Source organism: Delphinapterus leucas, chromosome 3 (assembly GCF_059928025.1).
Source record: "Delphinapterus leucas isolate spDelLeu-1000000601 "Yukka" chromosome 3, BTC_Dleu_Yukka2, whole genome shotgun sequence".
In the NCBI taxonomy this organism is placed as follows: domain Eukaryota; kingdom Metazoa; phylum Chordata; class Mammalia; order Artiodactyla; family Monodontidae; genus Delphinapterus; species Delphinapterus leucas.
In genome coordinates, this window is record NC_143131.1 from 76,735,507 (window position 1) to 76,758,957 (window position 23,451).

General features: G+C 36.7%; 2 protein-coding genes across 9 annotated transcripts in view; both read right to left on the reverse strand.

Annotated features, from left to right (window-relative positions):
- ARB2A (ARB2 cotranscriptional regulator A) overlaps positions 1-23,451 on the reverse strand; it is a 427,541-nt gene that overhangs the window by 51,843 nt on the left and 352,247 nt on the right. The window lies entirely within an intron of this gene.
- The window catches only part of POU5F2 (POU domain class 5, transcription factor 2), a 92,804-nt gene continuing 69,353 nt past the window's right edge, over positions 1-23,451 (reverse strand). The window contains 1 exon segment of the mRNA XM_089908391.1: positions 1-23,451. This exon segment is cut by the window's right edge and continues 36,319 nt beyond it. The gene's annotated coding sequence lies outside the window, so the exon portion shown is untranslated.

The following is a 23,451-nucleotide window of genomic DNA, read 5'->3' on the forward strand; positions in this document are numbered from 1 at the left end:
TTTGAGAAGGAGCTGAGTGAGTCTTGCTGACAATCAGTCTATTTTACCATTCCCTTGTACGTTGGGTCTAAGTTGTGTTGAGAATTATCTCCAAATCTTAAGGAAGTATTTTATTACATCGTTATCAATTATTGGTTCTAAATTACAAACATACTTACATGTGAAAAACAAAACAGTTCCAAATCTCTTTATGGATCTGGTTTGGGCATGACAATGTTGAATACTTTTAAAATAATGGAACTAAGAACAATATGAACTAAAGGGTTAACCACATTTGCACAGTAGTTTTGGAAAAAGGTGTGACAAAAACGTGGTATGCATCACTGATATTCTAGTGCATATGAAGTATTTCTTAATAAGGAAAAGAGGAAAAAACGAGGATGATGGGTAAGGAATACTTAAAACAATAATAACTACAAAATTTAGTCCAGAACTAAACTGTGCTTAAACGTGAAGAAAAGAGAATTAAAAAATCTCCGTATTTACATGTAAACTATGGTTTGCAAGTATGAGGTTGGGCATTAGCTACTATTAATCTTTATTTTTCTTATTTTTATTTTTTAACATCTTTATTGGAGTATAATTGCTTTACAATGGTTTGTTAGTTTCTGCTGTATAACAAAGTGAATCAGCTATACATATACATACATCCCCATATCTCCCCCCTCTTGCATCTCCCTCCCACCCTCCCTATCCCACCCCTCTAGGTGGTCACAAAGCACAGACCTGATCTCCCTGTGCTGTGCGGCTGCTTCCTACTAGCTATCTATTTTACATTTGGTAGTGTATATAAGTCCATGCCACTCTCTCACTTTGTCCCAGCTTACCCTTCCCCCTCCCTGTGTCCTCAAGTCCATTCTCTACGTCTGCATCCTTATTCCTGTCCTGCCCCTAGGTTCTTCAGAACCACTTTATTTTTAGATTGCATATATATGTGTTAGCATATTTATTTTTTCTCTTTCTGACTTACTTCACTCTGTATGACAGTCTCTAGGTCCATCCACCTCACTACAAATAACTCAATTTCGTTTCTTTTTATGGCTAATATTCCATTGTATATATGTGCCACATCTTCTTTATCCATTCATCTGTTGATGGACACTTAGGTTGCTTCCATGTCCTGGCTATTGTAAACAGAGCTGCAATGAACATTGTGGTACATGCCTCTTTTTGAATTATGGTTTTCTCAGGGTATATGCCCAGTAGTGGGATTGCTGGGTCATATGGTAGTTCTATTTGTAGTTTTGTAAGGAACCTCCATACTGTTCTCCATAGTGGCTGTATCAATTTACATTCCCACCAACAGCGCAAGAGGGTTCCCTTTTCTCCACACCCTCTCCAGCATTTATTGTTTGTAGTTTTTGATAATGGCCATTCTGACTGGTGTGAGGTGATACCACATTGTAGTTTTGATTTGCATTTCTCTAATGATTAGATGTTGAGCATACTTTCATAATCTTTCAATAATTTAGAAAACTATAGAAAATCACAATCTGATTTGCCTTTTTTAATCACACTACCAGAAACTTAATGTTTGACTATGGACGTAATCTCAGTCTCCTTCATTTCTACTTGGTCTATTTGCCATTTTAGCCACTGTAGAAACCAAACCAAACCAAAATTCATTTTATTCAGTAATACAAATACACATGAAACATCACTGTTTCTAGATACTGAAATGTAACATTTTTCTAGTATCACTTGATAAAGGCAATGTTTTCAAAAATAAAATTGTATCTTTCATTTTCTACTAGTTCCATTAAGTTTTTCTACTTTACAATCTGGATTTTATATACAGCCAGTAGAACCTACATTTCAAGTGTGAGGAAATTTTAAATAAAATAAAGTGGAATGTTTGTAAGCAGCACTGCTCTCTGACACTGATGGTTTTGTTTTGGGATACAGAATATAAAACCATTTCCTCAAGATATTTTGTGTTCAGCATAAAATATTTAAAACGTCTCATTTCCAAGAGATCTGGTGGGAGTTCATGACAGATGTGTTATTTCTTCCTTTTTTTTTAAACAGCATTATTTTGTCTAATTAGCACTGATGAGTTACCCATGGCAGTATGAAGTTACTGAAAGAAAAGCAGACCACTTCTTTAGAGAAAAGAACAAACTGGAATAAGATGGAAGAAAGGCACTTATTTATTTATTTTTTGCAAGGTATTCCATAGCAAATGCCCACAAACAGCCCACAGAAAGTTCATTTATTTATGCATCACCATATGATCAGTCCGATTGCCTTTAGTCTCAAAGAGAGAAAGCCTTGGTACAAAGCAAAGCATTCTCCAGGTGTTACTTTAGGTTTGTCATTATTTCCTATTTATAGACTCTGTCTAGTAAACGAAGACAAATTACTCTAAATGGGGGTAAATGTGATTAAATGAGTCCTCTGAAGATAAGAAGGTACATGGACAAGGGTCATTAACACAAGTGACCTCTCTTTGCCCAGACCATATTTTTATTTTGTGGATTTGAAAAAAAAAAAAAACCCAAAACTACAAAGCAATAAGAATTTCTACTACACGTATGAAAAGAGAAATAATCTCTTTTATCCTAATAAGCATTTTCATGCTTTTGCAGTATTTTAATAACACACTGCTAGTGCCAAAATACTCTCAGAATACACTAGAACAATATTGGAGAAATTATTCATCCCAAGGAGACTAATTGGAAACACTGAAGAAACAGTTATAATCAGACTAGATACAAGGCCCAGAATGTAAATTAGTGGATACCAAGATCATCTGAACCAAATGAAAAGTTTAAATTTGTAAAGTTTCAATGAAAACATCTATACTCTTTCTTTCACCTGATTGTAGCCCCATATGGCAAGGTCAGCCCTTTCAGTGAACAAACAGCTCAGTCGCCTCCAGTGTAGCTGTTATCTTCCTCAACAAGGGGAGACATGTGGCACAGCCTAAAGCTGGGGCATGAACCCTGGCTAAGCTTAAGACATTTATCTGACAGCATCAGCTGACACTCCACAAACACATTTGCTCTCCATGACCTCAGAGCATTCGTGATTAATCAAAAATGTATCTTGGATCTTGAGAACAAGCTACAATCAGGCACACACAAAAAAGAATATGCTCTAGATCTTGCTTATCGACTCAAGGGGTATACTGAATTTAGAAGTAGCAAATAGAATAAAATGATCAATATATTCTCACTTGTCCATGGAAGAGCAAACCTCATCCCTCAAGCAAAAGACATTGATCATGTAAATGTTTCAGAACTGCTTTCAAACTAAAGAATGCAAAATGTACATGGCTTACTGGGGGTGGGGAAGGAGGCCTACCAAAGAGGAGCTTTTGCTTTAACTTTAGAAAAAAATCTACAGCTTAGGGACACAAAGTGTATATTTGTAGCGTGTTATACTTTTAAAAACCTGTGTTCCACTTAAACCTTTTTTGGTAACATGTTGCCAAATGTTCTTAATACAACATTATAAAAGAGACTTTAAAACTTAATGTAGGAACATTATTTGTGCAGGGAAAACTTCCTACCCCAATTTAAATGAGACACAGTTATAACATATCCCCTACGCACTGTTTACAATTTATAATTTATGTCTCTTGGTTCAAACTCACTATTTTCTGCAGTCATCTGCTAAGTAATAAGATTAGCATGTGAATATTGTAATATTCTGCTTCCCAACACAGTATAATTTAGTATATTTTAATTTTCTTTCGTACTTTTCACTTTCTAATAACAATACTGAACTCTAATTAAAGCAATGGGAAACAGAAGTCATATGCCCCACCCTTGATAATATGAAAATGATTATTATTAAAAAAATATGTACAATTGAAATTATTAAGTCCCCTTCTTGCCTGGTTACCCACTGGTTAGGTTACAGTTGTTCATGAGCCTACAGCAGATCGTTCCACTAAAGAAAAACTACTTGTCCTGGTCCCTGTTGGCATGGCAAACAAGCTTTCATAGCATGTGCTCACTCTATAAAATGGTGGTACTAATTAGAAGAGATAAACTCATGCTGAGGCATGATATGAATAGGCTTTATGTATCTACTAAGCTCACAGCAGTAGTAGATTTATACTGTTGTTGCTTTAAACTAACACTAAACAGAAAATTCAACTTCTAACTCTGTATGATAAGAAAGCAAAAGTGATTGAGTTGAAGAAACAGAACCTCAGCCCCTCATTTTTGGTTTCACTTCTAAAATGTTTCCTGTGCACTTAGAGGTTGCCCAGCACTTCTCTCCCATATGTTTACCTAACTTAAATTCTTCAAACATGAACTGCAAGTACCAGATAGCACAGCTGTATGTTTTGACATCCATGGTGAAAATGAGCAGAAAATCTAACTGTTCCATATCAAGAAGTATTTTTACTAGTGCTAATGTGCCTTAAATACCTTGTTCCACAGATGAGTGGCCTGGCACCTGCTGCATGAGAAATAGCCAATTACTGTTCAGTGTCTCTAATTTTCTGATTCAATTAGCATGCTTCAGAGCTTTCCAGTTTAATTGCAAACTACTTCACAGTTAGCTCTCTGATTAATCATTGCCCATCTGCAAGCCATCGGAAAACTTAGTGGAACAAATTTGTGTACTTTGGAATGCTGGGAGCTTAGCAAATCAAACTTGTTTTGGTATATAAAGCTTTAATTTTGTTTGCCCTTTTCAGCTGCACTTGTAAGAAGCTCTGTACTGATTAAACAGGAAGTCCGGACAATAATATGCTACATTATGCATATAATTACTGTAAATACAACCGAGATTGTAGAAACATCATTTAAGGTTAGGCACTAACATGAATGAAGAAGGAGGTCAAGAAAACACATTTGGAATCAATTTCTTTCCATTATGACCAAATGTAAGTATCAAGGGAAAAAAAAAAAAAAGCTGTGTGACACACAGTGATGTCATTAGAGCACCTGTTCCCCCGAAGGCATTTTAAATTCTGGCTTTTCATGTATTCATAAAATCTTTCTTGTTATTTAATTAGTAGAGTACTAAGTTTTATAAGCTTTGTTTACAAAACATATATTAGGGATTTTAAAGCAAACTGGCACCACATTGTTTATGCTTCATTTTCCCAGCTTTCTTGCTGGTCCACTGAATGTATGAATGATAATGTCAGAAAACAAAACTGTTTTAATCAAAGTTTGGCTGGAGTTTAGATTATATCTTAACCCATAATCACGATTTCTTCATTTTTGAACAATGAAACATGAATTGCATATTTTGTTCACTCCTATGAACAAACACCAACCACAGAGGGGATTTTAAATTGTATGAGGAAGGAGGCTCTAAAAATTATTTCTAAAGTCCATTCCAACACTCAGTCTCTCTAGTTCACATTTTACAAAATTTGGAATTACTCTAATGTAATATATTTTATTATATATAATTTTAAAAAGCTTCTAAATACATCTACTATGTAAGAGTTTTAATTTCAAATTATAAATTGTAAACTCAGGAGGGCAGGGGCCATGTATCCAGCTCAGCACTGTATCTCTGGTGCCTCACAGAGGACCTGCACGTTCTTGGTGCTCAATTAACATTTTGGATGAAGGAAATGGAAGCAGTGTGGGTTCTGAATTTTTCATGTCATGTCACAGTGCCAGGTTGGACACTGTGTTCTCATTCTGTAACCTCAACAGGATGCAGTCATGTTATCTCATAAAGATGTTGACAAATATCATCATTCTATGAATACTTGGCTGAAAGAATTATACAGAGAGAAGAATGCTTTGCTAATTATGACGTCCTGTAACGGTTTGTTATTAGCAACAAACAACAAAAAGCAGAATTTTCCTATCTTTTATGAAGATCCTTAACATGTTATGAAAACGTCTAAAAACTGAAAGTTAAAACCCAAATGATAGCTCTAAAAATAACATTGAAGTTGGAAACAGGGTTTCTGGAAATTGCATGATGAAAAAAGTTCACTTAAAAATTTTTACCAATAGTCAGAGATATTCAGTGTGGAGTGACTTTCTGACTCTCTTAACAGTGGACACGTGTGAGGCCGAGATTCCATGAGCGCTCTAGTAGTTCCTATTCTGTCTCTGTTAAGAGCTATAAAACTGAAGTGGGCTGACTTCAAGCTTCTCTGAACTTCAATGTAGGCAGCCAATGTAGGAAATGCTGAGAAGGCATAATCTGATCATAGCAGCTTAGGCAAGTGAGCAGGCATGCTGCCACGTTCTGCTGCCCACGAGCAGGGAAGCACGGCTGGAATCCCCACTAAGATCAAATTACAAAATAATCAAGCTTTGTGGCCAGGCAGGCACGAGAGGCTATTGTGAGATCATGACATAAATCAGAGACTAGCCTGTGCAGTCAAAAACAACACTTTCTATACCATACTTACAGCGTGGTTGTCTATGGAAAATAAACTGTTAATGATGCTCAGTTTTTTAATTCAGGAAAGGGCAAATGGCTCTCCCCACACAAGCTCCCACCAATTGAGCCTTATGTTTAGAAATAAGCAATTAAACCCCACACATCAAAGAAAAACAATGAGCTGTCCAAAATGGAATTTAGCCAAGGAGAGACCAAACTGGGCCTTGCTCCCTGTCCTGGGGTTTTCAGTCCTACCTCTACCTCATACCTACTGTGTAGCCGAATGTCTACGCATATCAGAGAGTAATGATGGAACAACTGAGTGGATAATGAATGAAAATGATTGTAAAGCACACTGAAAGTGCTTAAAGGACCCAAATATGATTTCAGAGGGTAGTGCATCTTGGGCCAAGAGAGTCATTTCTGGAAGTAATCCCATTATGCAAAAAGAGCAGAATATTCTTGGGGAAGCTGGCTGATATAGATGGCTCTAACATGGCACCAAACCCCAGACAGTGATAGTCTATACAGAAGTGTTAATGTTTGTATATGGTTCCCAAAGCTGAACCTGCTATAGAAATTACATTTTATTTCCCGAGAAGTTTCAACATGATTGTCTGTGTTATACTAAATATAAAAGACAATGCAATTATAGAATATAGTTAGCCTCTCAATAGAAGAAAAATATAAAAATCAGCGTGGAGATTTCAGAGACAATAGCAGAACTCCTAGGGAACTACTGTTTGGCAAACTTTTGCTGGGGTGACCATAATCAAGGTGGAGGGACCAGCTAATTCGAAGACAACAAACAAGCAAAAACCTAAACGCAGTGTAATCAAGGCTTTTTGGTAAACAATAGAAGCGGACATACCAACAGACCAATGGCACACCACTTTGTGAGAACTTCCAACAGGGGTTTCAAAGAAACACTTTTAGGTGGTTCAATGTGACCTGAGGGCCATGTGTTGGTTTTTCACTTGTACCCCTGATGTACTGACAATTACCATCAGTGATATCTTTCTGAGACATAAAAGCAATATACCTATTTGTGCACTACAAATTCAAAGAGTGTTTTTAACTTTTAAAAGGAAAAATACAAGCGACTATAAAGTTCACAAGAATTTTTAAAAAATGAAAATAAAGGCAAAAAGTAGTCGCTTTTAGATAGGAAATCTTATAAGAGATATGAAATTTAACATCTACTGTACTTTAAGCCTATAACTTATTGATAATTTAAAATTATAATTAGTGTTCTTGGGACCGAATGCTACACAGAAAACTAAATATGCACATATGTATGAGATGTGAGATGCTGCTGCAGAAGAGAAATACCCTATTTTTAAAGCAAAAGAAAAAAAAAATCCTACTGAAGTCTATCCTTTCATTTATATGTCTCATATAAATTACACATAATTTTAAATCTTCAACACGTTGAAAATGGCCAGGTCTCATGGCACTTCTCCTTTATTATCTCCCATTTTCACTTGGCCATTGGCAATGGAGACTTTCTAGAGAATATTAGGGATTAAAAATTATATACTTTGAATTGACCCAAGAAATGACCAGTAGAAAAAATTAATTTTTATTTATATAAATCTGGTAAAAATAAATGCATAATAATTTTTCTACTCTAAAGGCATTTTCTTATGCAGTAACACCACAAAAATAGCTTAAGTTTAAAATAGTGGATTTCCCATATGGTTAGTCCACAGCAAGATAAAGTTGTAAATGAGGGGACTATGTGAAGAAAACATAAAAAAGCCTTAAGGGCACATACAAAAAATGTGATTTTGCATGATTTACATACACAATTTTATTCCCCAAAATTCAAAGAGAAAAGCTTAATATGTCATAATTTAAACTGTATTCCTCATCAAGTATTCCTGATTACGTATTTAACTCTAAGATGCATAACTCAATTTAGAGCATAATGTGGGAGAGGAGTTAGTAAGAATCTAACCTTTTGCATTTCTTGACTTTTTTGGGCTTGTGGTAAAGCTGTATTTATAGAGATTCTACACTTTCAAATTTAAGTCTTGAAATGTCAGAAAAATCCCAAAGCTGAGATCTCACAGAAGGTGATTTTTAACAGTCCTTAAAAGTAAAGACTTTATGATCTTCTGACAACTGGAGCTTTCACATTTTAAGATTTAAAATTTTCAGTCCTAATATTACATAAGCACACACAGTGGTATGCTTTTAAAGATTCCATCACCTTTGATAAACCTGGAAAGAAGAAGAAAATAAGAAAATAGAGAAAGTTGTGAAGTTCAGGAATATTATAGAAGCACAGACATAAAGAATACTTTAAAAGTCTTTGGTATTTAAATGTGGTCCCTCATAAGAATGTATTTCCAGTGTAAAAGAAATCACAAGATCCAGTTAATTTTTGATTATTTATAGTAATAAAAATGTAGATCTAATATTTTGGAGCTGGAACTTGGATGAGGAAATAGAGGCCAAGAGAGGTTAAACGACTTGATCAAGATTATACTGCTACTTAGTTGTAGACTTATACCTTGAATATACCAGGTTTCTTGTCTTCAAGTTTCCTTACCACTCCCATGGCTAAAATTTTATACATAATTCTTGGAATTCATTTATTTTCAATGTACCCTCCTACCATCAGTGTGGCCACGGACAAGTCATAAACTCTAGTTTTCTCATCACTTTCCAATTCAACAAATATTTTCCCACTACCTACTATGAGCCAGATGTAGAGATTACAAAGATGATAAGACATGGGTTAATCTTATTTTATGGTTTAGTGAGGGAGCGAGGACTGGCAAACAACTTTCATTAAAGGCAGTACTTAATTTGACTAGAAAGTCATTAAGTCCAAGGTGCCATTTAGTTTCTGATCAGCAAGATTAGACTACGTGATGTCTAAGTCCTTTTCTAAAACAATTTGAATTTCATTTTTCCCCTCTATTCTTATTTCTTTGATGGACTTCTTAATAAGTAAGTAATTGATAAGACCAAAATTTCTAAATATTGGAAGTGATTTCAGTGGAACACAGTGATACGTTTATGAATAGATATGCAATGAACAAAGCCTTTTATGTGCAAATACGTTTGTGAAATTATGGGTTTCTTTGGTATAGGCCTTTAATGTGTAAATGTTCATTGTAACTCCAAGAGGAAAATTTAATATGCAATGTTTCCTTCTTTTAATTAAGAAAAAAAAATCCCCCCAAAAGGAACTTTTTTACTATCTCTATATCTCAGGATTAGTATTCTAAGGAGCATAGTCTGACTAACACTAGCCCCAACTACTGTAATATTCTCTTAACTGGTCTTCTCCATCAACCCATCCTACACATGCACTGGCTAGTTAATCCTACTAGTATGTTGCTTTCATTGTATTTCCCTGTTCAAAAACTTTCAGTCATTCTTTGTGGCATATAAATTGAAGTTCATATTCCTCAGCTCTTCTAGATGCTGCTTGCACATTTCTCTTCAACTTAATTTCCCACAATTTCCTTAAACAGACTCCAGCCAAAATGTCACTGAATTTACCAAGCTTCTTCTGTCTGGGATCCCACTACTTTTCTTTGTCTAGATAGCTTCCCCCGCTCCACAAAATTACTGATGACTTCTCTGATAAAATCAGTTCAAACTCTGTTGCCTCAATAAATGAACATGATGTGCAACTTCTGACCCTGTTACCTAAACCATTTTCTACAAAACTGTTATGATCGTCTCTTTTTAGTTGTATTTCTCTTTTATGTGTATATTTTATACCTCTTTTGGCTACACTGTGTAAGCTCACTGAGGCCAGGCACATGCTTTGCCTGCCAGAATTTAGTACGTTCTCTTGTACCTACTATCATTTTAAATGGTGGGAATGGTGAGGCTATTACTGATAAAGTAAAAACCAGAGAAAAAGAGGATGTAAACCAGGAGCCTAAACGTTCACTTACAAACTAAATACATAGTAGTTTACAATACATTAACCAAATTTCCCCAAATGTCAAATGGTGACTGCTCAGGCAAGAGTTTTCAACTTTGATTGTTGACATATCCTAAATGTATAATTGAACTATTTATTTAATATTGAAACTCTACTATCCAATGTTTTCTTATTTTAAATCCTCTTGAATAGCTTCAGCTTATTACCCATAAAAGAATAGTTTTAGTTCCAAAAGAGATTTCTATCCCAATGAAGAAATTTTAAATAAGAAGGAGGGTGATGCAGTAACAAATATTTTAAAAGGTCACCTATTGTAATTCATAAACTGCTTTGATGAGACTGCAAAATACTTAACAGTCTCCTAATTCTAGACTGTGGTGTATGGTATAACTTTTTTTTGAACATTCTTCACAATCGATTTGGTCTTGCCCATCCAAAAAATGAGTGTTGCCCAGTAATATTCAGCACTGCAATTGTAAATTTTTCTGAAATTTGGATAACATTTAACTTCGAGTGATACAAGGCCTTTGTGAATTCCCACCTCATGAAAAGTTCTCATTTTTAGATATAAAAATTCTTCCCTTTTAGCAACTGAAAGAAACAGCTTTTGAATGTTTTGATTAAGCAAAGCAAGGTTTTTTTTAAGTAAAATATATATTTTTAACCACAGATGAAAATGAACTCCTTTTAAAGTATAAAAATAACATCACCTTTCCTGAATATCTGAATATACAGTATTTATTTTTTTATACATTGTGTTATATTCAAGAGTTTGGTAATTCTTATAAATGTAATTAATTTGTTACTTTAGTTAGTATCTATATACTTTCTTCCTTTTTTTCAACCCTCATTAGAGGATTTGGAAGGTATGAGCCATGACACCAATGACCCTGTTGCTCTCTTCACCACTGTACCTTGGGGCCTAGGACTGTACCTGGCACGTAATAGATACTCAATAAATACTTGTTAAATAAATGAATTGCTAGAACATATGCTCCATGAGGAAAAGGAATATATTTGCTAGTTTATTAGTTAAAAATCTGGCCCTTGGATTCATATTTGTAGTGACACCACTCCAAACCTGTTTCCTCACCTGCAAAATGGAGCAGTAATAAAATCTGCCTCATACAGTTATTGTGAGAATCCACATAAATACTTGTGCACGGGGAGCACTCAATACGTTAGCCACTCTTATCAGCATCAACATCATCATTATCGTCTTCATTAGTCTCATTTGCCACTTATCTCCTGTTCCAAGCATGCAGCATATGCTCAGTAAATATTTGTTAAGTGAAGAAATGAATCAATTAAGTGCAGCTGTATCTGCATACACAAGTGGGTCTGACTACCCTCAGTATACTTCTAGGCAAGGTTCAGACAAATAGCAATTAAAAAAAAGACTCTAAAAATTAGTGTCACTGAATTATTCTTACTTGAACCTGCTGTTTGGAGATCTAGTTACAAAGTCCTAGTCATTCTCTAGTCCTTGGGGAATAGGTGTTCTTTCTATTTCCTTTTTGAACTTCTGATAGTGCCTATCACAGAGGTTTATAACACTGCCACTAAAAAAACCCACAAATCTTATTTAGCAACCAAGTCATATAGGTAAAATTTGAAAACAAATGAACACAGATTATAGAATAGGTGTTAGAATTCTCGTAATATTTAACTACATTATCTTAACAAATCCGGCTTGCAGCATTTATATTTCTTGCAATGTTGCTATACATTGAAGTGTCATAGTGAGAATCGTTACTTCCATAGTTTCTAACTTAAAACTGCAGTAAAAAATAAATAAATAAAACTGCAGTAAAACTTACGTATCAATAAATAGTACTAAAGAGTTATATTTCTGTGAACTGCCTCATTGTGAGTGGACAACAAAAGTAAGTCTCAGGTTGTATGGCGTTGAAATACCTATTTTGTCACTGACAAATCATTTTAGATCTTATATTCATAATATTTCTTATCAGAAATGTTCTATATTAAATAGTACTGATAAATTTTCTAATTTGTTTTGAGCTTCACTACGGAAAGATGCTATCAGGTTATAGAGTAGCATTATTATATTTAAGGTTTATATTAGTTCTTTTTTAATTTATAAAAATGAACGTGAACTTTAGTAGCAAAGAGCTTACTTACTTTTTATTAAGACAAGATGAATGGTGAATAATTATTTTAACTGGGTGAAGAAAAGAAGGGATGAAGACTGAGACAAGAGTTAATCTTTTTTTTTTTTTTTGCGGTACGCGGGCCTCTCACTGCTGTGGCCTCTCCCGTTGCGGAGCACAGGCTCAGCGGCCATGGCTCACGGGCCTACGAATCCGTGTTCCCTGCATCGACAGGCGGACTCTCAACCACTGCGCCACCAGGGAAGCCCAAGAGTTAATCTTAAATTCCTCTTTTTACTGTGTACATTCTTTGTGCAATTATTTTGTTTTCACTGTATTTTCCAGATTGAAAATAAACTTTAAAAAACTCATAAAATATTCATAAACCCTGATCCCCTTCATCACACCATCTCCCAGAAGTGTACTGAAAAAAGAACTGCAGGTCCTAAAAGCTGAAGCCAGTTGTTCTCAAACATTTGTGTGTACACTGCAGACTAACCAGGGGTACTTGTTAAAAATGCAGATTCCGACTGAATGTCAATATTATGACATAGTATGAGTGTGTTTCGTGTTTGGTAATTGCAATCATTGTTGCTTTTGTTGCGGTCATCCATTTACAATGTTTGGTATCAGTTTATTTATCTCTTGTAAAAATAAAATACAGTGTGTGTGTGTGTGTGTGTGTGAAAAACAAAAAAGGTAATTATCATTAAGCTTTTTTTTCTGAAAAAGAAATGCAGATTCCTGGGACACACCAGGATTTACTTCTGATCTCTTGAGGTGTGGCTCAGAGTCAAATGAGAAAATGTGTCAAGGTAGAAGAAAGAAAACTAACTAGTATTCGTTCTTCTATCGAAAATCTAAAAATATTCTTCTACTTTCTTCTTTGCCTATTTTTCCCTTCTCTGGGCTTAAAGATGGGGCTCTAATTGCTCCTCAGATGCATTTCCAACCCTCTTGGGGATTCTAGACAGCAGCTCAAGCTGAAGCTGCCCAGTCATTTTAATACATACTGGACCCAGGGTTGCTGAAATTCCAAACCCTAAACTTGAAAGGAATACTAAACAAACACCAACTTAAAGACACATATAAACCATCTCCCTCCTTACATAATTGTTATAATGAATTGACTACTAATATGTGTTAGGCACTGAGCTAATTAAGTGTTTTATATACACTACCAGTTGCTTTCACATACAAGCCCCCCTGCCCCCAACATGAATACTTCACCAGAAGCAAGAAGGGTGGACAGTTCTGATTCTGTCTTTGCTACTGATTTCTAATAAACTCTGACTTATTCTTTAGCAACTGGGATGAGTCTCTTAAAGATAAATGAAGGTTGCCAAAGGTGTTGGTGAGAGAAGACCCAGATGTTCAAAGGATGCTTCTCTTCATCCAAGTCCAGCTGTAATCTTGGGAAACTCAAACATCCACATGGATCGTCTAGCCAACGCTCTGGGCCTCTCCATTCCTTGATCTTGGATGACCTGCTCCTTCACTCCACTCAACTACCCATTCTTCATGTTTACCTCTGGTCATTGCAGCACTCTTCTGCAATAATAAATTTAGACATTCCTCCAATTTGACTACAACCTCCTATCTTTCTAACCATCTTACTCAAATAATCCCTTTATCCAACCTTAAAAAAAACAACAACAATCTTATAAGCTCCTAGTTCATTCACTCTCCTTTTTCCCTACTAGACTTTTTCTGTTTTCACTTCCCTCCTTAACTGCTTAGAGTCCATGGCCCAACATTTCAATATGTTTTCCTACACTACCTTGCCTCACTGTCCATGAAGTGCACTTGCCTGGAAAACCCCGAGGTTGGATGAACCCAGCTGACTGGCTTCTCTGGGTAACACACTGTTGCCCCTACAAACAAAGCATCATCAGCCATAACTGGGCCCTCAGCCCTGCTCAGCCACTGTGCTATGTAATCTTAGATAACTCCCCAGATATTATGATTTAAAGAATAAAAAAATCATAAAGGTACTAGAGGAAAATAAAAGAGAATGTGTATAATTATGGGGTGGGATTTAAGGCATGAAAACAAGACCAGAAACTACAGAAAAAATGATTGACATTTTTGGCTCCATAAAAAATTAAAAACTTCTGTATGAAGAAAAAGAACCACCCCATAAGCAAAATGCAAAGATAAAAGGCAAAATATATACCACATATAATAAGGATTGTTATCCATCATTTATAAAGAACTCCTACAAATCAATAAGAAAATGATAAAGATTCAATAGAAAAAGATCTGGTAATTTATAAGATAAATATAAATAGCTAATAATTATATAAAAATATGTTCAACCTTCCTGCTTATCAAGTAAACCCAAATTTAGTTGTTTTTTGTAGATGAGAGCAATTAAAATAATTAATAACACTTTTGCTTTTTCAGGATCCTTTAGACCTTTAATAGCATTCGATACTGTCTACCAGCCCTCTGACTCAGAGCATTTCTCTTCCCCTGGTATTCCTTCCTCTGATTTCTTCCTTAGTCCTCAGAGGTCTCCTTCTTTGCTGCTCCTCAAGGACCTTGCTGCACAGCCACCATTTGCTGGGCTTCTCACTGAACATTTGCTGGACTTCTTCAGTCCAATCACTTGCAAATCTCTGTCTCTTGAGTTTCAGTCAATATATCTGATAGCGTAGTTCATTTCTACTTGGCAGTCTTGTAGGCACTGCCAACTCAGCATGTCAAAACTGAGCTAATCATTCCCCCACAAACGTGCTTCTCTTCCTGACTTCAGTTTCTCTGTTAATGATAGAACATCCACACAGTTGCCCAAACCAAAAAAATTTGGGTGCCAACCTTGATGCTTTCCATTCTAATACCAATTCAGGTCCTGTTGACTCTCCTCACATCAAAATATTTTCTCCATCTCCACTGTCTCATCCTGGTCATCATAATCCAACTAGTTTTGCATTAGTCTCATCTTCCCATCATCCTCCAATATATTCCCCTTATCAGAGCTGGAATGATATTCCCTAGAAATACAGTCCCTTTCTTTCCTTTACTTTTTTTTTAAGTCTATTTAAAAAAAATAAATTTATTTATTTCATTTATTTTTGACTGTGTTGGGTCTTTGTTGCTTTGCACGAGCTTTCTCTAGTTGCAGCAAGCAGGGGCTACTCTTCATTGCGGTATGTGGGCTTCTCATTGTGGTGGCTTCTCCTGTTGTGGAGCACGGGCTCTAGGCATGTGGGCTTCAGTAGTCGTGGCATGCGGGATCAGTAGCTGAGGCTTGCAGGTTCTAGAGCGCAGGCTCAGTACTTACGGTGCACAGATTTAGTTGCTCCGCAGCGTGTGGTATCTTCCCGGACCAGGGGTCGAACCCATCTCCCCTGCATTGGCAGGTGGATTATTAACTACTGCGCCAACAGGGGAGCCCCATTCCCTTTCTTAGAAGCCTTCTTTCCAAGTTCTCTTACAAGGTTGAGAAGGCTCGCCACAATCTAGTTCCTGCTCACTCTCCAGTCTCACTTCTTTTCATAACTGTACCCTCATACTCTACTCTACGGCAATACTGGACTTTCTTCAGTCATCAAATGTACAATGTATTCTCTTGCCTTTGTCTTTGCCTAGAACCTGGAAAACTATTTTCTGAGCCCCTACCCTTAGCCCTTACACATAATTCCACCCTCACCAAACAAAGTAGCTAACTCTTACACTTTTCAGTCCTTAGCTTTTTGAGAGCAGGGACTGTGTTTGTCGTTTTAGAGTTGTGTCCTTAGTACTTAGTACAGAACCTGGCATATGGAGGTGCAGAGTGGCTGAACATGAATGAGTATTGTGTCAAAACCCACAATGCTGCATGCTTTACTCTGTCATTGTAAAAGTGGTGATGAATCATTAGAAGTCTTACTGTCACAGATTAGACTAGGCCAAATTGCTTCCCCATATTGCTAAGATAACAACATTCTCCCAGATGTTTGCTCACATAATTAAAAAATAAAGAAATTTGTTTGGAGTCAAGTCAGTCCTTAGACTTACCCTCTGTTCTTTTCCTTACCCTCACGCGCAGCAAAAATGGGTCAGAAATGTAGATATCTGGTAGATACGAAAAATTTCTTTATGTCCAAAAACAAATGAAAAATCTTGCCCTAGTAAACTTTTCTCCTCTTGGGCTTGTATTGGCTAACGGCATCACTGATCATCCACCTTGTAAAAGTAGGAAGCACTCATCTCTCTTTCTCATTTAAGCAGCAAGTTGCAGTCTCTGTTGCCTAGCAATGTACTCCTTCCTCTCCCATCTCCATGATAACCACTTTAATTCTCATCACGACCTCCCTGAATATACCTCTAACTGGTCTCATCTCATTTAATCTCTTCTCCTCCAGTCTATCCTCACATCACCACCACCAACCTGATCATGCTAGTCCTAAACTCATAAAATTCTGGTGGATCCTCACTATCCCTAGAGGATAAAGTCCAAGCTACTCCTTAGCAGAATCCTCTCTATATTATAGACCTTATTTCCCATAACTCCTCATCTCATGGGCACTTGCGCTCAGCCATACTAAATTTTTCCATTCCCTGAAACCCTCGAAGCTAGTCTGTATTCTGTACTTGGGCATAAGATCTTATTTTCCTGTGTAGAATGCCCTATTTTTCTCTAGTCATTACTTCTGGAAACAGTTCAAATTTTACTTCCGGTGAAGCCCGTGACTTCCCACTGCGCGTTCATAGCACCTCACGTGTTTTCCTAGTGTAATACTTACCACATTGCTTTGTAATCATTTATTTACATGCTGTTGTGGGGACTGGTAACCGTTCCTGAAAACCTTTGCTAAAACAATTAAAACAAAGCACGTGGATGCCCCAGCACATTACATTTTCCAGCCTTCTTTGCCAGGTGTGGCCATTTGACTACATCCTTTCCAATGTTAACAAGTGTGGAATTTATTTGTGTCACTTCTGGCCAATGCCTTAAGGAAGTGGGTAAGACTCCTCTGTGCTCTTATCGCCTCTTCCTGAGGTCTAGAATACTGATGCATCTGCAACCCAGCTGTGACCATGCAGATGACAATACTGCCTAGGTGGTGGTCAAGAAATAGGATGGAAGGAACCTGGTCCCTGAACCTGGCTGTGTGGGGTGATGCCATCTGCTTATCTGGAATGCCCACCTTGGACTGTTTCATGTGAAAGAAATGAACTTCTACATTCTCTGTCTGGGGTCTTTTTGTTAGGGCAGCTTAGCTTTACGTAGCTAATACAGGCGTTTTTCTTCTTTTGGTTTGTTGGTCCCTTAAGCTGGCTTATGCTTCTTTGTGTCTCCTGTGACAAGCAAACGGTACTTAAATTAATGCTAGCTGAATAAACCTTGAAGATAAAATGGTACCTTGCCTGTGCTCAGTCTTGCAGAAGGACGAGAGGCAAAGAGATAAGAAGAAGCAATAAACTATGAGAAATGTTTCGTATGTTACCATGTCTGGACATCTTTGGAGACGTTTAGGTCTAGCGATAAAGGATCTGAGGATGCTTAAAGAAATGGAACTAGGAAAACAGATGTAGAATCTGAGATCAGGCTAGGATGAAACACTGGTAACCTCTCCAAAAGGAACGGAGTAAATGAAGACCATCAACTGCACAAGCAGCAGAAATATGGTTCAGTAATACCCATACCTGCCGGATACTGGTCTATTTCCCCCTGGTAATCCTGCTTTATTGCTTAACTGTACGTGAGCTAGTTCCTCAAGACAGGTACTTCCTCTCCTTCACTTCGTCCATCCCTACCATCTACCATGCTTCACAGTATTAACGCCCTTGTACAGCCTCCTCTCCCTGAATGTGGGCTGCCCTCATAACTTTCTTTTTGAACACAGAATATGGTAGAAGTGATGCTGCCTGGCTTTTGAGGCTAGGTCATAAGTTTTGCAGCTACTGTCTGGGACTCTTGGAACACTTACTTGCTCTTTGAATGCTCCCTCTTGGAACCCAGCACATGCGTCAGGAAGCCCAAGATACATGGAGAGGTCACGTGTAGTGCTCCAGTAGACAGCCCCGGCTGAATTCCCAGCCAAGAGCTAGCATCAGCTGCCAGCTGTGAATGAGCTCCTCTGGGTGTCCAGCTCAGTGACCTTTCAGATGATTCCGGCCCCAATGAGAATTCGACTCGAACCATATGAGAGATCCCAGGCAAGAACCTCCCAGCTAGCTCAGTCAACCCATGGGACCGTGAAAGATAATAACAGGTTGTTGTTTTAGGCCACTACATTTTTAGATGGTTTGTTATACAGAAGCAGATCACCAGAACACTAAAACTGATATAAACCCGAGCTTTGTATAACGTTTTGAAGACTTTTTCAGCATTACTTGGAAGTGGTTTGGCCTATTAAAGAACAGTGCCTCCTCCTCAAAACCAATGTAACAGCCTTACTTTTTTCTTGACTTAATGTTTTTTTTCTCTTAAGTTTCAAAATCATCATAAAAAATAATGAATGTTTGAGGAGGCTATCCAAAACCTATTTTTCCTTCAATGTGCTTACTTCTTGAGTGGAAAAAGACACAGAACTATTGTGGAAACAACAAGTGGACTAAATTATGCTTAACTTCCTAAGAAAGACAAATTGGAATGGAACATGGAGTCAAAAAGTGCAAACATATCAGAACAATATTTTTGTAGTAATGCACAGGTTGAAATTGGCAGCATTTATTACTAAATGGACATAGTTGGAATATAGTCACTGTGGTAACCAATCAGAAGAAATTGTCAAGACCTAGTCTGGTATCTACCCCATATATCCCCCCATCAAATCAGATTATCCTCATTTAACCATCTCTCAATCTATGGCACTCCTCCGTACTACAGCTCTGGGATAACTCTGCTCTGCAAAATCAATCATTTGCTTCCAAATGAAAGTATCCTAAAGGCTTGGTAATCTTAGAAGAGGGCAAGACTATCTGAATCCTGAAATAATTAAAAAATATATAAAGTTTGAATGCAAGGAGTTTAATTTCAAGTCTCAGTTTCCATGCCTTCTTCTCTATCTACCTCTCAAACACCAAGTGTCTTAAAGCTGTTCGTGGTCCATCACTGCAATATCTTGACTTGTAGGCATTCCTATGCATGAAATCTTTCCTGAACCTCCATGATAACTTCCTTGTGTCCCATTCTTTCCGTGATTTCACTACATAGCTGACTGACCTGTTTGAAGAAAAAACTCAAGATGACTCTCATGGCCAAGTCACATGGATTCTATTCCTGTATGTATTTGGATTCTATCCCCTCTCTTCATTTTCACTCTCGTCATCAGCATTTAGGCCTTATTACCTTTTGCAGGGATGACAATAATGACCTTTAGGCTGCATTTTCCCTATCTTCAGACTTTCCTTCTCAATATATTTTACTCATAGCTGCTAGATCAATCTTTTTGAAGTACAGCTCTGATAGTTCATTTCCTTACTTAAACACCTTTGCTCCTACGGCCTTAAAGAAAAAAAACATACCCCGCCCCCTCAGCCTATCATTTAATATCCTCTGTCATCTCATTGCCAAAAAATGTATAACTTTATTTTCCTTATTCTCCATTCACACTCATGATGCATCTACCAAACTCCCCTCTTGCTATTGTCAATTCTTATGTAACATATTCTGTACTTTCTAGCCCTTGCTCCTGTTGACAATCCTCACTGAAATATTCTTCTTCCCTTCTGTGAATCTCCAAATCCTACCCATCTTTCTGGGTTCAGCCTTAATAGACCTTCCCTCCTCAATCCCCGAATGTCTTGTTGGCTCTTATAATTAGATAGAATTACACCTTCTTCCAAATTTTTCTATTACTTATATCAGTCTCTGCCTTGTGATCCTTATTTCTTTCTCCTTGAATTATTAAATTTATAAAATTTTATCTCCTTCCTACTGTCCTTTATTCTATGAAAAGCAGAATATTCTGCACATGTAGTAAGTGCTCAATAATTATTGTTGCATGGGGGGGATGTTATTATTTTAATATGTTACTCATTGTAGATAATATTTAAATTTACCAGTGGTCATAGAGAGAGTAATATGGGGAATGAGAGAAAAGAGAGATTTTTTTTTGGTGGGAAAATATGAATCAAAAATACTACAGTGCCTGCCATACAAACAGCTCTCTTCTCATATTACTTTTTCTCATTTAAAAAGACAAGTTTGGTTAGATCTTCCTGTCATGTTGAGAAAAAGGATAATCCATCTGCCTATTTTCACATTTATTTAGTTCTTATTCATCTTTATACCTATTCTCTTTTCAAATCTTATGCTATGAGATAGCTCCATCTCATCTGTCCTAATAACTACTGGTTCTCTCATTTGTTTGCTTTTCCCTTTGGGTTTTGATACTTTATGCATATCTCTCGCCTTTATGAACACCTGGGAGTTACCTTGCTTTGGTACATAACACTGGTCTTGCTTACCCCTTGAGTAAGCACTTATAGTCTTTAAATCTTTTGTTTAAAACTTTCATTCTTATTAACATAAGCTTACTTAAATCATTTTATGACACCATTATTTAAGTAGCTAAATAATCCTACAAACAGCAAACTGAATGAAAATGTCACCTCATGTATGACATGGAGCCTTTATATTTTTTAATAAGTGCCTCACATACAACTCCTTTCTATTTCCTACGTAATTTTCTTGCTCAATTTTATGTTTGTGTGATGCCTCCATAATTAATTCAAACAACCACCCAAGTGAAAGTTTAATCTTAATGAAAAACGTTTTTAAACAAAAATAATGCAGGGAATTTATAGATCGCATTGTTTCTTACCACTTCAGCATGGCACATTTTCCCTGTTAATGTTGGTACAATGTAGCATTTTATGCCATTACATGTAAAATAATTTTTTTTTACAAATAAAACCCCTACCAAGTGGGTAGAATGAAACATATTTTAATATAGATATTTTAATTTCTCTTAATTAAGACCTTGCAGAGATTCTGCATTCATGTTCTACGGAAAGCTCATATTCACATATTTAAAGAAGCAGTTTGCTTTAGGGCTTAACCATTAAAAAAAAATGCCTCTAACACTTGGATCCCATATTACTTTAATGGCATAATCTCAGACATATAATATTTTATAAAATAACTTGCAATACATCCCTCAGAGTGACCACGGGAGGAATATTTTAGTAAGGATGATTTTCAGAATTTGGAGGCTGGGTTAAAGGGCTCAGAGAGGTCTGAAGTATGTACGTTTAACAAAGTCATAAACTATACACAATTGATCTCAAGATGGAACTCAAGGTTTCTTGTTTCTAATCCTTTGTTGATTATCCTTGCATAGTAATTTTGCTTTCACTTATTTCTAAATTGGCAGCACCAAGGCACTGAATTTATTAATGAATTCAGCATATATTTTAAAAACGCCTGCTTATTCTGTGTCAAGCACTCGTCCAGATGCCGGAGATATATCTGAGCAAAACTAACAAAACTCACGTTCCAGTGGGGGTAGGAGAGGCCAATAACGAATTATAAACATAACAAATCACCCTAATATATAGAGTTTTGGACTGTCATTAATGTTATAGAAAAACAAAACAGCACAGAGAAGAGGCAGAGATGCAATTTTAATTAAGGTAGTCAGGATAGGAATTATTGAGGAGGTGACATTTTAATAAATACCTGAAGGAAATGAGGGGGTGACCCTTGTGGATATCTAAAGGTAGAACATTCTAGGCAGAGGCCAGTGCAAAGAAGTTGCAATCAATCATTCATGGCATGTCAGTCTCTGATGAAACCAGGAAACTAACATAGTCAAAGCAAAACTCTATAGATGAATGCTCTAATATTTGGGATACTTAGAAAAATCACATTCTATTTAACACTGATCTAGTAATTATTTACAGAATACAAACTATATGCAAGGCATTGAAAGAATAATGATAAAAAGATAGACACAGTTTTTGTCCTCACAAAGTTTAGAACTTAATGGAGGTGGGAGAGACAAATATCAATAAATAGATAACCATATAGTAATATACACTATGATAGGGGTGGTACAGGGTGCCATGGGGGCAGAGGATAGGGGCATCTCTCCCAGATTATAGGAGATGTGATTTTAGAGAGAAAACTACTGGAGATTAAAGTCTTTCATTTCTACTCCCAACAACATAGACATCAGAGTTTATATAGAATCAAGTAGTAAACACTTAACGTGTATGTAATCCTCACAACACCATATGAGGTCAGCCCCATTATTATCATCGTTTTATGTGAAGGAATGAAGCACTGAGAAATAAGGCAACTTGTCCAAGGTCACAGAGATAGAAAGTGGCAGAGACAGGGTAAGTACTCAGGCAGTATGGGTTCAGAGTCTGTGCTCTTTTTTTGTTTTAACATCTTTATTGGAGTATAATTGCTTTACAATGGTGTGTTAGTTTCTGCTGTATAACAAAGTGAATCAGCTATACATATACATACATCCCCATATCCCCTCCCTCTTCTGTCTCCCTCCCACCCTCCCTATCCCACCCCTCTAGATGGACACAAAGCACCAAGCTGATCTTCCTGTGTTATGCGGCTGCTTCCCACTAGCTATTTTACATTTGGTAGTGTATATATGTCTATGCCACTCTCTCACTTCATCCCAGCTTACCCTTCCCCCTCACCGCGTCCTTAAGTCCATTCTCTATGTCTGAGTCTTTATTCCTGTCCTGCCCCTAGGTTCTTCAGAACCATTTATTTTTTTTAGAGTCCATATATATGTGTTAGCATACGGTATTTGTTTTTCTCTTTCTGACTTACTTCACTCTGTATGACAGTCTCTAGGTCCATCGGCCTCACTACAAATAACTCAATTTCATTTCTTTTTATGGCTGAGTAATATTCCATTGTATATATGTGCCACATCTTCTTCATCCACTCATCTGTCAATGGACACCTAGGTTGCTTTCAGGTCCTGGCTACTGTAAATAGAACTGCAATGAACATTGTGGTACATGCAGAGTCTGTGCTCTTAACTACTATCTTACACACATTCTGAGCAGCATGCCTGTGTAATAATTTGTTAACGAATAAAGATCTTCAGGTATGTTCTAGCTGCTTATAGGTAAGACTTGGTATGGACTATCTGAATAGTTTGATTCTAGGATGAGTTTTTATCAGCATGACTT